The sequence below is a fragment of the Giraffa tippelskirchi genome, chromosome 12 (genome assembly GCF_054371585.1).
Source record: "Giraffa tippelskirchi isolate mGirTip1 chromosome 12, T2T-mGirTip1v1.2.pri, whole genome shotgun sequence".
Classification (NCBI taxonomy): Eukaryota; Metazoa; Chordata; class Mammalia; order Artiodactyla; family Giraffidae; genus Giraffa; species Giraffa tippelskirchi.
In genome coordinates this window covers 74,720,822-74,738,203 of record NC_137286.1, presented here as the reverse complement: position 1 = coordinate 74,738,203, position 17,382 = coordinate 74,720,822, and the positions used below count along the sequence as shown (strand labels likewise).

At 44.6% G+C, this 17,382-nt stretch overlaps 1 long non-coding RNA gene across 1 annotated transcript in view; it reads left to right on the top strand.

The window, feature by feature from the left end:
- Positions 1 to 16,063, top strand: part of LOC145529733 (uncharacterized) — a 44,587-nt gene extending 28,524 nt beyond the window's left edge. Inside the window, exons 2-4 of the long non-coding RNA XR_014071320.1 lie at positions 9,203 to 9,462; positions 10,299 to 13,670; positions 15,514 to 16,063. This is a non-coding gene — a long non-coding RNA (uncharacterized LOC145529733). The remainder of the gene's footprint in view (positions 1 to 9,202; positions 9,463 to 10,298; positions 13,671 to 15,513) is intronic.
- Positions 16,064 to 17,382: the final 1,319 nt, after the last annotated feature.

The following is a 17,382-nucleotide window of genomic DNA, read 5'->3' as shown; positions in this document are numbered from 1 at the left end:
CTCCAAAATCACTGCAGATGGTGACTGCAGCCATGAAATTAAAAGACACTTACTCCTTGGAAGAAAAGTTATGATCAACTTAGACAGCACATTAAAAAGCAGAGACATTACTTTGCCAACAAAGGTCTATCTAGTCAAGGCTATGGTTTTTCTAGTAGTCATGTATGGATGTGAGAGTTGAACTATAAAGAAAGCTGAGTGCTGAAGAATTGATGCTTTTGAACTGTGGTGTTGGAGAAGACTCTCGAGAGTCCCTTGGACAGCAAGAAGATCAAACCAGTCCATCCTAAAGAAAATTAGTTCTAAATATTCATTGAAAGGACTGATATTGAAGATGAAACCCCAATACTTTGGCCACCTGATTCAAAGAACTGACTCATTTGAAAAGACCCTGATGCTGGGAATGATTGAAGGTGGAAGGAGAAGGGGATGACAGAGGATGAGATGGTTGGATGGCATCACTGACTCTATGGACATGAGTTTGAGTAAACTCCAGGAGTTGGTGATGGACCAGAAAGCCTGGCGTGCTGCAGTCCATGGGGTCGCAAAGAGTTGGACATGACTGAGGGACTGAACTAAACTGAACTGAACTGAAAATAGGAAAAGCCCCTTACATGACTGCTTTCTTGATTGAAAAAATATAGCTTCAATTCAATAAAAAACATTTTTCTTTGGACTTTATGTTTTTCAGGCTTTTGATGTTTAAACAACTTTTGCTAACAACTGGAGAAAAAAAATGTCTTTAAATATGCATAGAAAGCAATGTAAAAAAATCTACCACCCAACCACTTTAAAACAAACTTTCTCAGATTTATAAAATAGAAGATAATATATGCTCTCAGAGCATGCTTACCTATGTGTGCAGGGAAGAAAGTCCTTCTTTGTTTTTCCAGAGACTCTCCTTCCCAGCGTATTAACAGACTCATTCCCCAGCTGTTCCTGGTTTAGAAGGCAGAGGAAGCCCTAGCAGGACTTTGAATAAGGGTGGTCCATTTCCCCACCATATTGCCGCCAGGCTATCTCTTCCCCAGCAATCTGTGCAGCTCTGTTCCCTAAGGAAGAAGCTTTCTGAGACCATACAAGTTTCAGAATGTTGCAGAACATTTGCACCGTACATAGAGGATGGCCAAGCAAATGGGCATCACCTCAGTGATATTGCCAGGAGGAGGTGTGCAGTAGCATCTAAGAATGTGAGCATTGGACAAGGAAGAGCTGTCACCTGAAAACTGTGCCCTGGAAGAGGGCAGTAAACATCTTGAATCTCGGTTTCCTCATCTATGAAATGGGGACAATAATATCTGCATTGGATCTGGTTATAAGGTTAAAAGGATTACTGGATAATTAATAAGTGGTAGTTAATATTATTACTTTATTTAAAATATGTAAAGTATACAAACTACCATTTAAAATCAATTCAATTTCACAGAATACACAGAGTCGAAAAGTCTTTTTGGAGTTGCTGTTGCTAAGTCGCTTCAGTTGTGTCCGACTCTGTGCTATCCCATAGACGGCAGCCCACCAGGCTCCCCCATCCCTGGGATTCTCCAGGCAAGAACACTGGAGTGGGTTGCCATTTCCTTCTCCAATGCATGCATGCATGCTAAGTCACTTCAGTCGTGTCTGACTCTGTGAGACCCCATGGACAGCAGCCCACCAGGCTCTTCTGTCCACAGGATTCTCCAGGCAAGAATCCTGGAGTGGGGTGCCATTTCCTTCAAATTCCCAAATTCCTCAACTTCCAATCTCAGCAAACCAAACAATAGACATAGCAAAGGCCTCCTAGAGGAGAACTTACAGAAATCTCAATTTGAAGCATGGAGCATGAAGCTAAAGGAACCATATTTTTATTTCCACCTCAATTAACCTGTGTTTCATGCCTATTTCTCCAGCTCTATGCAGCTATGTGGTATCTAGAGGCCTTTATAATATTTTTGTTTGATTTTTTCTGAGATGATAAATGCTTTGGCATGACTGATACTTGAATGTTAAAAGACTGGAAATGGCGGGATAAAGCCTGGCCCTCCAAGTTGTAACTGGAGGAAATAGTCTGAGCTCTATGTCCCCTAGTTATATTTGGTTTAACTGTACAATTTAATTACATTACAATAAAAAGCACAATATGAAAGTAACCAGGCCAGGGGCCACATACAAAGAGAGCACGCAAACAGTTTCCCTTATTGTGTTGTGTAAGGGATTAATTCCAAAATGATTTTCTACAACAGAAGATAAAATATGTATCAATGGATATGAAAATTCAGCATCTCCTGCTAAATAGTGGCTGTTGTATTAGATGGAGTATTGTAGATGTTTCATAGACACACTAGTCCCTGCTTTCCAGAGCTGATGGGAGAGACGTAAAACACTTTCACAAATATCAAAAGTATAAATCATGTGAGAAGAACAAAGAAAGTAAAAATAAAGAAAAGGCTTTATGGGGATAAAAAATAATGGAAGGGAACACACTTCCCGCTGAGACCTTTAGGAAGGCTTTGTGGAGTGGTGGCGTTTAAACAGGAGGGGATTTCAACAGAAAGGACAGATGAGGTTAGGGTGATCCAGAGAAAAACTGAACAAAGGCATTGAAGAGCAAAAACTCTAGTGCGGCTGAATACAAAGGGGCAGTGAGAGAGGAGGCCCGCACATCACAGCCTGGGTCACCTGGAGGGCACATGTTTAAGGAATATTGACAGGACAGGAAAGATGGACGATGGAGGAGGAGGAAGAGGGGACTGATCTCAGAGCTCAGGAAGACCTGGCCCAGTGAAAACAGAAAGGGAAAGCGTTTCCTGCTGGGGCTGGGAGAGGGCCACGTAAGCAAAGGGATAAAGCAACAAACAACTGATGACCTACGCTGCTACTCTCCTCTGGACACGTGGATGTTATATGGAAAGAGAGCAGGCGTAGGAGGGACCACCCAGGAGAGCAACACCCTTCAATCTGCAGCTTAAACATGAGTTCTGTCCTCTCAACTTTTGTCCATAGGGAGCCTAACAGGAAATAGTTGGCACACGAATCAGGAAACTGATGAGCTAAACAAAATGACCCAACAGCTACACTGCAGGGTTCCTGGGCCGTGAGGAATGCCAGACGGTCGTGAAGGAGCTGTGGCCGAGGCGAGGCCTAGGTGACAAGGGGAAGAAGGGATTCCCAGAACCCGAAGGGAGAGGTGCAACTACTGTCTGCCAGGGTCGGCCTGGGAGGGGGTTTGGGCAGCAGTTGCCCTGACCTGGATCCCTTTCTGCTCTCCCATATCCTCTTGAACCAAAGGAATGCCAGAGAGCAAGGAATCCGAAGAGGTCAGCCTCCCAGGGCAGAGCAGAGAAGGAATGTTATCCAACTGGTCAGATCTCTGCTGAGGTGCTAGCCAGGCCAAGACCCTTATCTCAGCCAGGGAGATTCTTCTTCTGGTCAGATTCACATAACCAGTAACAAAACTGAGACCAGAACAGCACAAGCTTTATTCGGTAGCCAAAGAATGGAGAATCGGGAATCTAGTTTGCGAATCAACTTCTGGTGACATCAGATATACAGGAGGGTTGAAGTGAAAGAAAGAGAATTGGAAAAAGTGGAAGGAGTATCCATGAATTCTCTCAGAACAAAAATGTGGTTTAGACCTGGAACTGATGAAAAACTGCTTATCAGTCCTTACCTAGGCTTTTCTGGTTGTTGTCAGGGCAATTGTCAATTGTCATGGCGCTGCTGAGTTTCTCACTTAGCTAATGTATTAAATGGTTTTTTAATGAGGCACAAGGTCGACTGGAAGTGAAATCTGCCACCATCTCAGGCTTAATTTGTTCTAACCAGTTCTTGCTTTTTCTAGTTTGCAACTACATCCAGAAACCTCAGTTCAGTTCAGTTCAGTCGTTCAGTCGTTCAGCCAATCAGTCGTGTCTGACTCTTTGTGACCCCATGGACTGCAGCATGCCAGCCTTTCCTGTTAATCACCAACTCAAATTCATGTTCATTGAGTCGGTGATGCCATCCAACCATCTCATCCTCTGTCGTCCCCTTCTCCTTCCACCTTCAATCTTTTCCAGCATCAGGGTCTTTTCCAATGAGTCAGTTCTTTGCAAAGTATTGGAGCTTCAGCTTAAGCATCAGTCATTACAATGAATATTCAGGACTGATTTCTTTTAGGATTGACTGGTTGGATTTCCTTGCAGTCCAAGGGACTCTCAAGAGTATTCTCCAATACCACAGTTTAAACACATCAATTCTTCAGTGTTCAGCTTTCTTTATGGTCCAACTCTCACATCCATACATGACTACTGGGTAAACCATAGCTTGACTATATGCACATTTGTCAGCAAAGTAATGTCTCTGCTTTTTAATAAGCTGTCCAGGTTGGTCATAAATTTTCTTCCAAGGAGCAAGCGTCTTTTAATTTCGTGGTTGCAGTCACCATCTGCAGAGATTTTGGAGTCCAAGAAAATAAAGTCTGTCACTGTTTCCATTGTTTCTCCATCTATTTGCCATGAAGTGATGAGACCAGATGCCATGATCTTAGTGTTCTGAATGTTGTTTTAAACTAACTTTTTAACTCTCCTCTTTCACTTTCATCAAGAGGCTCTTTAATTCTTCTCTTTCTGCCATAAGGGTGGTGTCATTTGCATATCTGAGGTTATTGATAACCTCCCAGCATTCTTGATTCCAGCTTGCGCTTCATCTAGCCCAGTATTTTGCATGATGTACTCCACATATAAGTTAAATAAGCAGGGTGACAATATACAGCCTTGACGTACACCTTTCCCAATTTGGAACCAGTCTGCTGTTCCATGTCCAGTTCTAAATGTTGCTTCTTGCCCAGCATACCGAGTTCTCAGGAGGCAGGTCAGATGATCTGATATTGCCATCTCTTTAAGAATTTTCCACAGTTTGTTGCGATCCCTCATACCTCAGTTGGTAAAGAACCAGCCTACAATGCAGGAGACCCTGGTTCAACTCCTGGATCAGGCAGATCTGCTGGAGAAGGGATAGGCTACCCACTCCAGTATTCTTGGGCTTCTCTTGTGGCTCAGCTGGTAAGGAATCCACCTGCAATGCGGGACACCTGGGTTTGATCCCTGGGTTGGGAAGATCCCCTGGAAAAGGGAAAGGCTACACACTCCAGTATTCTGGCCTGGAAAATTCCTATACAGTCCATGGAGTTGCAAAGAGTTGGACAAGACTAAGCGACATTCACTTTCACCCAGTCAAAGGCTTTGGCGTAGTCAATAAAGCAGAAGTAGATGTTTTTCTGGAACTGTCTTGCTTTTTTGATGATCCAACGGATGTTAGAAATTTGATCTCTGGTTCCTCTGCCTTTTCTAAATTCAACTTGAACAGTTGGAAGTTCATGGTACAGGTACTGTTGAAGCCTGGCTTGGAGAATTTTGAGCATTACTTTACCAGCATGTGAGATGAGTGCAATTGTGTGGTAGATTGAGGATTCTTTGGCATTGCCTTTCTTTGGGATTGGAATGAAACTGACATTTTCCAGTCCTGTGGCCACTGCTGAGTTTTCCAAATTTGCTGGCATGTTGAGTGCAGCACTTTAACAGCATCATCTTATAGGATTTGAAATAGCTCAACTGGAATTCCATCCCCTCCACTAGCTTTGTTCCTTGTGATGCTTCCTAAGGCCCACTTGACTTCACTTTCCAGGATGTCTGGCTCTAGGTGAGTGACCATCATGATTATCTGGGTCATGAAGATCTTTTTTGTATAATTTTCCTGTGTATTCTTTACACATCTTCTTAATATCTTCTGCTTCTGTTATGTCCGTACTCTTTCTGTCCTTTATTGAGCCCATCTTTGCATGAAATGTTCCCTTAGGTATTAGGTATCTCTAATTTTCTTGAAGAGATCTCTAGTCTTTCCCATTCTATTGTTTTCCTCTATTTTTTTTCCCACTGATCACCGAAGAAGGCTTTCTTATCTCTCCTTGCTATTCTTTGGAACTCTGCATTCAAATGGGTATATTTTTCCTTTTCTCCTTTGCCTTTCACTTCTTTTCTTTTCTCAGCTATTTGTAAGGCCTCCTCAGACAACCATTTTGCTTTTATGCATTTCTTTTTTGGGGGGATGCTCTTGTTCTGTGTCTCCTGTACAATATCATGAACCTCCAACCATAGTTCACCAGGCATTCTGTCTGTAAGATCTAATCCCTTGAATCTATTTGTCACTTCCACTGTATAATCATAAGGGATTTGATTTAGGTCATACCTGAATGGTCTAGCAGTTTTCCCTACTTTCTTCAATTTCAGTCTGAATTTGGCAATAAGGAGTTCATGATCTGGGCCATAGTCACCTCCCTGTCTTGTTTTTGCTGACTGTTTAGAGGTTCTCCATCTTTGGCTGCAAAGAATATAATCAGTCTGATTTCAGTGTTTACCATCTGGTGATGTCCATGTGTAGAGTCTTCTCTTGTGTTGTTGGAAGAGGGTGTTTGCTATGACCAGTGCATTCCTTTGACAAAACTCTGTTAGCCTTTTACCTGCTTTGTTTTGTACTCCAAGGCCAAATTTGCCTGTTACTCCAGGTATCTCTTGACTTGCTACTTTTGCATTCCAATCCCCTATAATGAAAAGGACATCTTTTTGGGTTTTAGTTCTAGAAGGTCTTCATAGAACCGTTCAGCTTTAGCTTCTTCAGCATTACTGGTCAGGGCATAGACTTGGATTATTGTGATAATGAATAGTTTGCTTTGGAAAGGAACAGAGATCATTCTGTTGCTTTTGAGATTTCATCCAAGTACTGCATTTCAGACTCTTTTGTCGACTATGATGGCTCTTCCATTTCTTCTAAAGGATTCTTGCCCACAGTAGTAGATATAATGGTCATCTGAGTTGAATTCACCCATTCTAGTCCACTTTAGTTCACTGATTCCTAAAATGTCGATGTTAACTCTTGCCATCTTCTGTTTGACCATTTCCAATTTGCCTTGATTCATGGACCTATTCCAGGTCCTATGCAATATTGCTCTTTACAGCATCCGACTTTACTTCCATCACCATCCACATTCACAACTAGGTGGTGTTTTTGCTTTGGGTCGATCTCTTCATTCTTTCTGAAGTTTTTTCTCCACTGACTCCCACTAGTGTATTGGGCATCTACTGACCTGAGGAGTTCATCTTTCAGTGTCCTATCTTTTTGCCTTTTCATACTGTTCATGGGATTCTCAAGGTGAGAATACTGAAGTGGTTTGCCATTGCATTGTCCAGTGGACCACGTTTTGTGAGAAATCTCCACCAACTCTCCTGAAACCTAGATAAGAGTTATAGGGTTCTATTAAAAAGAGAGGCAGGGGTATGACTCTGAGGCAACAGCAGTGGTAACAAAGAGAGGATATATATTAAAGGCAAAGTTTGTCCACCCCGTGTGTGGTCGTAGTTTTTTTTGTTTCTCATTTATAGCAACTGTCACAATTATAACTAAAAAATGAATTACATAATTGTTCAGTATCTGCCTTTCTATTGGAATGTAATCTCCTTGATGGCAGATACTCTTCAAATCTTTTTCTCTGCTGTATTTCTGGTACCTGGCTCAGTGCCTGACACATAGAAACTCTCAATAAACAGTGATTGAATGTATGGCCATCTGATGCAAAGAGCCAACTCATTGGAAAAAGACCTTGATGCTGGGAAAGATTGAAGGCAGCAGAAAAGGGGGCAACAGAGGCTAAGATGGTTGAATGGCATCACCTACTCAATTGATATGAGATTGAGCAAATTCCAGGAGATGATGAAGGACAGGAAAGCCTGGTGTGCTACAGTCCATGGGGTTTCAGAGAGTTGGACACAACTCTCTGGACATTAGTGACTGAACAACAATGACTGAATGAATTAAAACAATAAAGCTTAAAGGTTATATTCTGTAATATATATTTAGGTATTTCGAAAAAATTAAAGTTCAAAATCACTCAAATGTACTTTTCACTGAGTTTTGGCTTAATTTTAAGCTGTATCTATGTTAAGAAAGGAAAATTAAACTCAGTTAATTTAGAAATCTAATTGACTTCTTCAACGATTCCTGAATCCAACAGCATCCCAATGAACAAGTGGAAGGGCAATCTAAGGAGCTGTAGAAAATGGAAGATTTTTAAAGGAAGAAGGGTGACCCCAAGGGTGCTTTTAGTGAAAGAAAAGAAAGAATTGTTTTTAGGCCAGGACATCTTTTGCAGGGAAAGGGAATGGCAAGTGTTTTATCATGCAGATTGCCTCTTCTTCCTCTGGGGGATGGAGAGGGCCCACAGGACTGATTACTTTACTGGTGCTTGACCAGAAAATTTCAGCCTGGTCGATTAAGATTACATTTCTGAGAGAGATTGAAACTGCAATTAGATCAGGCATTAAATCTAGGTTTGGTGTCCTGAGCTTTTAGCACGAGTGATGCCATTTTGGGCTTGTGGTTTTCTTTCAATGCCTAGAAGAAAAACCGTCAAGCTGCAAGTTTTTACTTATAGTTGTGACTATAATTTTCTTTTTTTCACTGATTCTCTTTCCTGGATGTAGGCCCTTGGGATAGATCTTTCTGTGATTAGCAGCATAAGCTTGAAGGTCCCAAATATTTGTCACCATTTCACATGTAATTATGTCAACTGGAACTACAGGAGAAAATTTGCTCATGGAAACCTTCACATCTCCAGATCTTCTACAGACTGCAGAAACTTCTTGCTTCTGTTATTTGTCAACAAATAAAGGTCAATGAATCTATATTAACTAAACATTCACTTAAATCGGTAACAGGATTCTTTACCATATGAGTGCAAGTGTTAGGTAGTTAGAATAGGAAAAAGGAGTCCAGAATGGCAGTGGCTAAAAGACAAGGAAGGGAAAAGCCTGCGAAAATAGAACAGAGGAAGATCCGAGGACCAGAGTGGGGATCTCAGGTAGAACAAACCGCGCTCCTGGCTAGCCCAATTTATATAGGGCAGGCTCGGGCGGAGGAGAAAAGACATAAAAAGATGAGCCAAAGAGCCGGGGCTCTCTGTCTCGTGTGTTCTCTCTCTCTCTTCTCTTCGCGTCTTTTGGGTCGGCATGCCCTCACGCCTCGAGGATGTATTTCGCTTTATTTTCTAAATAAAACTGAGCTGTAACACTGATCTGTCTGTGAGCTGAGACATGCTAAGAGCTTTAACGTCCATAGCTTCAAATTTTTGTTGTGAGGAGACAGAACTGAGGAAATGACGCACTCCCCCGACATCTGTGGTACCGTTTCTCAGATTTAACTTGGCTGAGACAACGTTGGTGTGGCCCCCACAAGAAGGAGGCCAAGCACAGCAGGAGCCCAACTCGGCGAAAGCTCCAGTCGGCGAAAGCTCCGGTCGGCGAAAGCTCCAGTCGTGGAAGCTGAACACGAAGAAAGCCCAGTGCAGGGGAAGTGACAAGAAGCCCAGCGTGCTGGAAACCGGGACAGTGAAAAACGAACTCAGCAGAAAGCTCACGCAGCTCAGTCTCAGATTCCAGAGGAGCTCCAGTTAAGGTAGGAGGTCCTAGCTCCTATGCCTGGAGGGACATATGCCTAACAAAATTTTAATTCCTTTACAATCTCTTGTTTCTTTTTTCCTTGAACCCCCTGGGAACAGGTGAGCAGGAGTGGGTGCAACTGAGGGACTCTGGAGAGGCTACTACCCAGTGTGCCCCAAAGACTCCACTATCTGCTGGGCCCCAGTAGTTATTACTGAAGTCGGTGGGGGTTCTTCTGTCCTTAATCTTTGTGCCAAGGATCAGGTTAATGAAACTGGGAACACAGGTCAGGTATTTAGCAGATTTTCTGGCAGGTTATGAAGGGGACTCCTCAGCACGTTTTTCCCATTGCTTTTTCCTCCTGTCTTTTAGCTCCTCTCTCCCAGGACTTGAGCCCGGCTAAACCCTATGAGGCCTGGCTTCAGGACCTAATGAAGCTTAGGCTCTGATGTCTCATCGCAAAAATTCAGTTAGAGACAGAGCGATAGGTCAGAGGTGGATTTGTTCAGATTCAGAGAGAAGCACACTCCGCAGGGTGTGGGTCATCACAGAGGGCAAGTGCTTTGGTCATGGAATGTGGTCTGGTTAGTTTTCGATATCTGGGTGAATTCATATGTTAATGAGTGGGAGGATCATCCCGACCATTGGGGAACCACCCACTCCTCCATCTTTGGTGCCTTGGAGCTGTCCTGCCACCTCGCTGTGGCATTTAGCTTACAGATTGAGGATCAAGATTTAGTTGAATTTGACTTGTCATCTTGGACCCATTTGATTTTAATTGGTTTATGTCATGCCCTTGCGCTATGTCATTCTTTCAAAAGCTGTGTCTTGTCCCCTTCCCTCCTGTTTCAGGTTCTTTTCCTGAGCCCCATCCGGACCCACAATGTTGCCTCTACAATCTTCTGGAGGGACAACCAGAAAATAGCTGGCCCTTGCGAGGGAAATGCTGTATAATATCCACTCCCTCTAGATATTCAGGCCTTCATCTTCCGTGTTTCCTACAGCATGGGCAAAATTAGCATCTCTCAGTGAACCTGCTAGGGCGGGAGACAGGCACACAATGCCTGCTAGAAGTCCATCTGGTGGCATCCCTTCAAAGACAATTGGGCTTCCAGGATAACATTTGCCACTTTGGGAGTTAGCCCTGGAGCCTGTTTCAGCCCAAATCCTTACCACCGTTCTCCTAAAGTTACAAACATACCCCAGGATCAAATCTCCACTCCCTGTTTATGGAACATCTGGTCTCTTGCCTCTTACCATTTTGTTCTTAAGCCAATTACTAACTCCTACCACCAGGACCCTGCCCCCTTGTGGGGAACATTGCTCCATCCAGCCTATTATTAAAATACTTTAATGCCCCAACAGGGCCAGATAACCCACTCCTTTGTCATTACTTCTGTTATTACCTAAAGTGGGCCTATTACAATGAAATGTTTACCATTGGAAACACCCTAAGCTGCTCTTATGGAGGACTAGGGAAGGAAATCAGTGACCTACCTTCCCTTAGAGCAGTAAGAGGATAAGGCTTATGGCTGTTTCACCAGGTTCACAGTCTCAGGGCACAGGCTTGGATTGCTTTACACCATGGTATCTATTCCCATCTGCGGTGAACAAACTGGCAATGAGTTAAGATTACAGCCCCTTAATCCTACCCAGCACTGGTCATGCTGGAGACCTTGGGGATACCCAACTCCAGTCCAGGGGTGCCAGGAGGCCCATCTGCCTCGACCTGTCTAGGGATCTGGTCCTTGAAAGGTTGTCATGCCTCAACCTGCTCAGGGATCCGCCAGTCCAGGGATCCCAGGAGTTCGTCATGCCTCAACTTGCCCAGGGACCCAATTCTCAGGAGACCGACTTGCCTCGACCTGCCCAGGGATTCGATCTCCAGGAGACTACCATGCCTCAGCTTGCCTGGGTATCTGCACCCTGACCCAGGGACAGCTCTCAGGTTGCAACAGTACTGGGTAAGATAAGTCTCAAAAAGACTCACCCCTAAGGAAGTCCACCCAAGGAAGTTGAAGGAGGTCTATTAGTTTTTTCTTTTTTCTTTTCCTCCCTGTCATGACTGTCTTTCAGATGGGAAATAACCAATCCATTTCCTGGTAGATGCCCTTGATATCCATCCTTGATATCTGGAAGCTGTTCGATCCTCTTAACTCTAAGGAGAAGTCACTTAAAATTCTTTTGTGCTTCTGGGGGACAAGGAACACTGGCCTGAGGATGGGAATTTAAATTACAATACCGTCCTGCAGCTAGAATTATTCTGCAAAAGACAAGGGAAATGGACAGAGATCCCCTATGTCCAAATTTTCTTCTGACTAAGATATGAGGGAACTCTGTCTTGAGAATGGGATCGTTGTATGCCCTAAAAGGGGGCCTAATAGGCAAATGGTGTTAGGCAGAGACAACCAAGAGAAGGAACCCCCCTGTGAAGGCTTACCTCCCACAGCTCCCGAGTTGCCTGGTGCTCCTTCCTTGTATCCAAAAGTGCCCCCACATCCGGGAGCACCCCCTCCACAAAAGCTAACTTGAATATGTCCCTGAGTCGAAACTGGAGAAGAATTCAGACCAACCCAGGTCCATAAACCCTTCTCCCTCTTAGAACTAAGACGGATCAAACAAGACCTGGGAAGCTACACAGATGACCCAGCAAATGTATAGATACATTCCAACACATTACCTTGGCGTTTGACTTGATGTGGAAGGACATCATGGTCATATTTAGTCAAACTTTATCTGACCCTGAGCGTACTAAGGTCTTAAAGGAAGCCCGAAGGTATGCAACGGGGCTTCCCATGTCAAGTGATAAATACCCAGTAGGGGAAACTGCAGTCCCCTCCTCAGATCCTAACTGGAATTATAATGACCCTGAACACATCTGGGAAAGGGATCATTTTCTGCTCTGTGTGAAGGCAGGACTGAAAGCAGCCCAGCAAAAAGTAATCAGCTACGCATGGGTCTCAGCAATAACTCAGGAGCCCAACAAGGACCCCATTGCCTTTCTGGAAAGGCCCTCTGAAAGTTTACCAATCTGGACTTAGACTCTTATGAGGACAGGCGATTTTAAAGGACAAATTCCTGTCCCAGCGTGCATCAGACATCAGGATAAAGTTACAAACAACAGCTGTAGCAGCAGGACCCTGCTGCCCCTTTAGATGAGATGGTCCAGACAGCCACCAATACCTTTTATAACAGAGAACAGGAGAAGGAGGCCAAGGCCCAGGAGAGGGAGAAAAGGAAAGAGACAAGGCATGCCCAGATGCTGGCCGCCCTCCAGGGAATCCCTGTGGTAAACCCTGAGTCCTTGAAGGACAAGGCACTAGGCAAATGCCTAATCTGTAGACAGGCGGGGCATTGGGCCAAAGAGTATCCAAACTGTGACAAGTCTCCTAAGATGGCTTGCTTCAAATGCCATAAATTGGGACATTTGGCAGCACTCTGCCCCGGGGACCCAAGAGCCTCAAGGTCAAGCACCAAGCCTTCCCTCACGATGGTTCAACAGGACTGAAGCGGCCCTCTCCAGCCGGCCCGCCTCTCACAGATAACCATCACAGGGCTGGAGCCAAGGGTGCAACTGCATGTGGCAGGTAGGGCCTAGAATTTCTTGGTTGACACGGGGGCTACTACTCTGTCCTGACCTCCTACTCCAGAGCCTTCTTCTCCTAAACCTGTATCATTTTGGGTGATACAGGAAAAACAATTATAAAAGATTCACCTGAGCACTTTGTTGCTGGGATGGACAAATATTTTCCAGTGGTCCCTGACTATCCTCCTTTCTTATTGGGAAGAAATCTCTCCCTGCCTTTGAAATCTTGCAGTTATTGCAGTCCTGATACAAAATGCTTTAAAACTCTCTTTTGGGGGCAAACTAGTTTTACCAGCCACCAAGTAAAACAACTCCTGAATGAGAGAGGCCATTTATGGATGCCTGATCAAAGGATCCTCAGATATCAAATAGTGCTGATGGAAAATCCAGGCCTCACTATATCCGCTTGTGAGGTTCTTAACCCAGCCACCCTCCTGCCTACCCCCGAGGGCTCTCTCCCATTTCACTCTTGCCTAGAAACCTTGGACCACTGGACAAAACTCCAAGAGGGATTGTTGGAAGATCCTCTGACCAATCCTGAGGAATTCTGGTACACTGATGGAAGTAGCTTTGTCTTGGATGTAAAAAGAAGGGCTGGCTATGAAGTCGTCTCCAATTTTGAGACCATAGACCACCAGGTACTTCAGACCAATTGGCTGAGCTCATAGACCTGACTCGAGCTTTAGAGCTGGGAAAAGGAAAAAGAGCAGCCATTTTCACTGACTCCAAGTATGCCTTTCTAGTGCTACATGTACATGCTGCTATTTGGAAAGAAAGAGGCCACTTGACCACCCGAGGGTCCCCAATCAAATATGGTGATCAAATCCTTAGGCTCTTGGAGGCAGTCCATCTGCCTACTGAGGTTTCAGCCTCCCACTGTAAAGGGCACCAAAAAGGGAGCACGGAAGTGGCACGAGGGAACCAAGTAGCTGGTCAGGCAGCAAAGAGAGCAGCATTACAGACCAATGATCTAATAAGGGTCACCACCTTAGTTCCACAGACTGATTTGCCAGAAACTCCTTCATATACTGAAGGTGAGACTCTGAAAGCTAAGAGTGAGGGCTTTCAAGAAGATCATACAGGGTGGTTGCAAAAGCAGGGACTCCTTTTTCTGCCTGGAAACCTCCAATGGAAGTTGGTTAACTCCTTACATGCCATTACTCATTTAGAGGAGAAGGCCCTCCAAAGATTACTAGAAAGGTCTTTCACAGAAACGGACCTCCAAACGATATAAGGCAAATGGTCTCCTTTTGTCCCACTTGCCAATTAAACAACCCCCAAGGACATCGAAGAGCCTAGCTGGCCCAGCCTGTCCAATGATGTGGCGCCTACCCAGGAGAGGACTGGCAGATGGACTTCAGCCAGATGCCAGTTTCTCAAGGGTATAAATACCTACTAGTCATAATAGATACATTCACAGGATGGATTGAAGGCTTTCCCACCTGGACTGAGATGGCTGAGGAGGTGGTAAGAAAACTGCTCCATGAAATCATTCTGAGATTTGGTCTGCCCAGGTCATTACAAAGTGACAATGGGACATCATTTACTTCTAAGGTCACCCAAGGGGTCTCTAATGCATTGGGGATTACTTATTATCTCCATTGTGCCTGGAGGCCTCAGTTTGCAGGAAAAGTAGAAAGAGTCAATCAATTCTTAAAATCAGCGATAAAAAAGATAGCCCCTCCTCCCCCCCAAAAAAGATAGCCCAGGAGACCTCCCTGGGATGGAAGGAGGCTTCACCAATAGCTCTCCTCTGCACCTGTATTGCCCCTAAGGAACATGTTGGTCTTAGTCCTTATGAGATACTATATGGGAGACCTTTTGTTTATGTCAATGACCTCTTCCTAGATCCAGAGGCTCAGACCCTGCGGTCTTATACCATGGCCATTGGTCAATTCCAACAGGATATACGCTTGTGGGGTGTCAACCAGGACCCAAAACATTCTAAGGAGTCACCACTATATGCTCCAGGGACTCAAGTCCTAATTAAAGTCTGGAAAGATGTGTTCCCAAAGGCTCAACTCTAGCCCACATGGAAGGGCCCCTACCCTGTAATACTTTCTACCCCCACAGCAGTCAAGGTACCAGGACATGACTCCTGGATTCACTACTCATGAGTCAAGCTGTGGAAGAAAACAGATGAGGCCACTCAATACACCTGTGAGCCCCTGAGAGATCTCAGATACCTATTCAGATCTGCAAATGAGTGCCATTCTCAGGAACACCCCCAAAAATAAAATTTCTGAGGATAAGATTTCTCAGGACAGCTCTAAAGAGTCAACACAGCGTGGCAGGGGTTGTACTCCAAAACAGACAGGAGATGGATCTCCTGATCCCTGAACAAGGAGGGCCTTGAGCCATCCTGGTGATGGGAATTTGGAGTTGACTAATGCTCCTACTAGTCCTTGTTATACCGTATTGATGCTGCTTATGATTGCTCCACATATTACCAATTGTCTAACCTGTTTTGTCTCTGCTCAGGTCAACAAGCTACAACATGCTGTATCAGTTCAACAAGGGTATATAAAACTACATCTGACCATGGAAAATATCACTCATCCTTAGATGGACACCGCTAATAAGGATTCTGAGGCCTGAGACTAGCAAGAGGGGAGGCCCAATGACCCACTCCGTCCCAGTTCAGCAGGAAGTAGCCAGAGAGACCGTAACATCCCTATTCCCAAAGAATTGGGCCTCCCATCTCTTGAGCGGGGAATGTTAGGAAAAAGGAGTCCAGAATGGCGGTGGCTGAAAGACAAGGAAGGGAAATGCCTGAAAAAATAGAACAAACGAAGGTCTGAGGACTGAAGTGAGGACCTCTGGTAGAACAAACAGCACTCCTGGCTAGCCCAGTTTATGTAGGGCATGCCCAGGGGGAGGAGAAAAAACATACAAAAAGAGGAGCCAAAGGGCCGGGGGTCTCTCTCTATCTCACTCTCTCTTCTCTTCGCGTCTTTTGGGTTGGCATGCCCTCACGCCTTGAGGATGTATTTTCCTTTATTTTCTAAATAAAATGGAGCTGTAACACTGAGAGTCCCTTGGACAGCAAGGAGATCACCAGTCAATCTTAAGGGGAATCAACCCTGAATACTCATTGGAAGGACTGATGCTGCAGCTGAAGCTTCAATTCTTTGGCCACCTGATGTGACCAACTGGCTCACTGATGAAGTTCCCAATATTGGGGAAGATTGAGGGCAGAAGGAGAAGAGGGTGTCAGAGGATGAGATGGCTGAATGGCATCACTGATGCAATAGACATGAACTTGGGCAAACTTCGGGCGATGGTGAGGGACAGGGAGGCCTGGCATGCTGCAGTCCATGGGGTTGCAAAGAGTTGGACAGAACTGGGTGACTGAAGAACAACAACATTCTAATTATTTACCAAGGGTATCCTGTCTGCTAGACAATTTGCTAAAAGCTTTCAATGCAGTCATGAGCACAGTAAGCATATTCCCAGCTCTGAAAGAATGTGCAGCATGAGAGAGGCAGGAAAGAAGGAAAGATGATGGGATAGAGCTACGGGGGGAGCGCAGGCTGCTCTGTGACTCTGGGAGGGACAGTTGATTCAGACGTGGGGTGGAATGAAAGAAGGCAGGTCTGGAGAAAGTGACATCTGGGCTGTGCCCTGAGGGAAGAGTAAGAGGTAAGATTTGGAGTGTACTGTGTGTGTGTAATGGGTGCCATTAAAGGCTGTGCTGAAAGATCCAATTTGCATTTAAACAGACCACTCTTCTTGGCTGCTTTGTGCAAAATGGATTGAAGAAGTGTAAGAGTAGATATTTAAGCCCATTTAAGGAAGCATTATCCTGGAAGATAGAAGCAGTTGTAAATAGGAAGAGGAATCGGCAGATTCTAGATATATTTTGAGGAAGAAATGACAGGATTTAATGGATTGGGCCAAGGAGGAGGAAACGGGATGAAGCAAAATGTCCCTTAGATTTCTGGCTTGATCATCTGGGCAGATGGTGGTTCCACTGTCTGACCTGTGGAAAACCAGAAGGTGGATGATTTCATGGGGTGGGAAATGCTTTGAACAAGTTGATTTTTAGGTGTACGCTAGACATTAAGTAGAAAGAATGATGAAAGCAGAAGCCAGAGTGAAATTATTTCAAGAGAAAATGAGGATGAAGTAAGTGTAGAACCTGTTTGGGGATGTTTTACAGTGAAAAGCAAAAGAGAAATACGGAGAAAGCTGGAGAGGTACACTGGGTAAAGGAAGGTTGAGGTTTTAAAGAGGACACGCTGGAGCATGTCTGTTGTGCTAACGGAAACGAGCCAGAAGATAGGGAGAGTCTGAGGACGCTGCAGTGAGAGGGCAGAGTTAAAGGAGCAAAGTCTCAGGAAGAGAGAG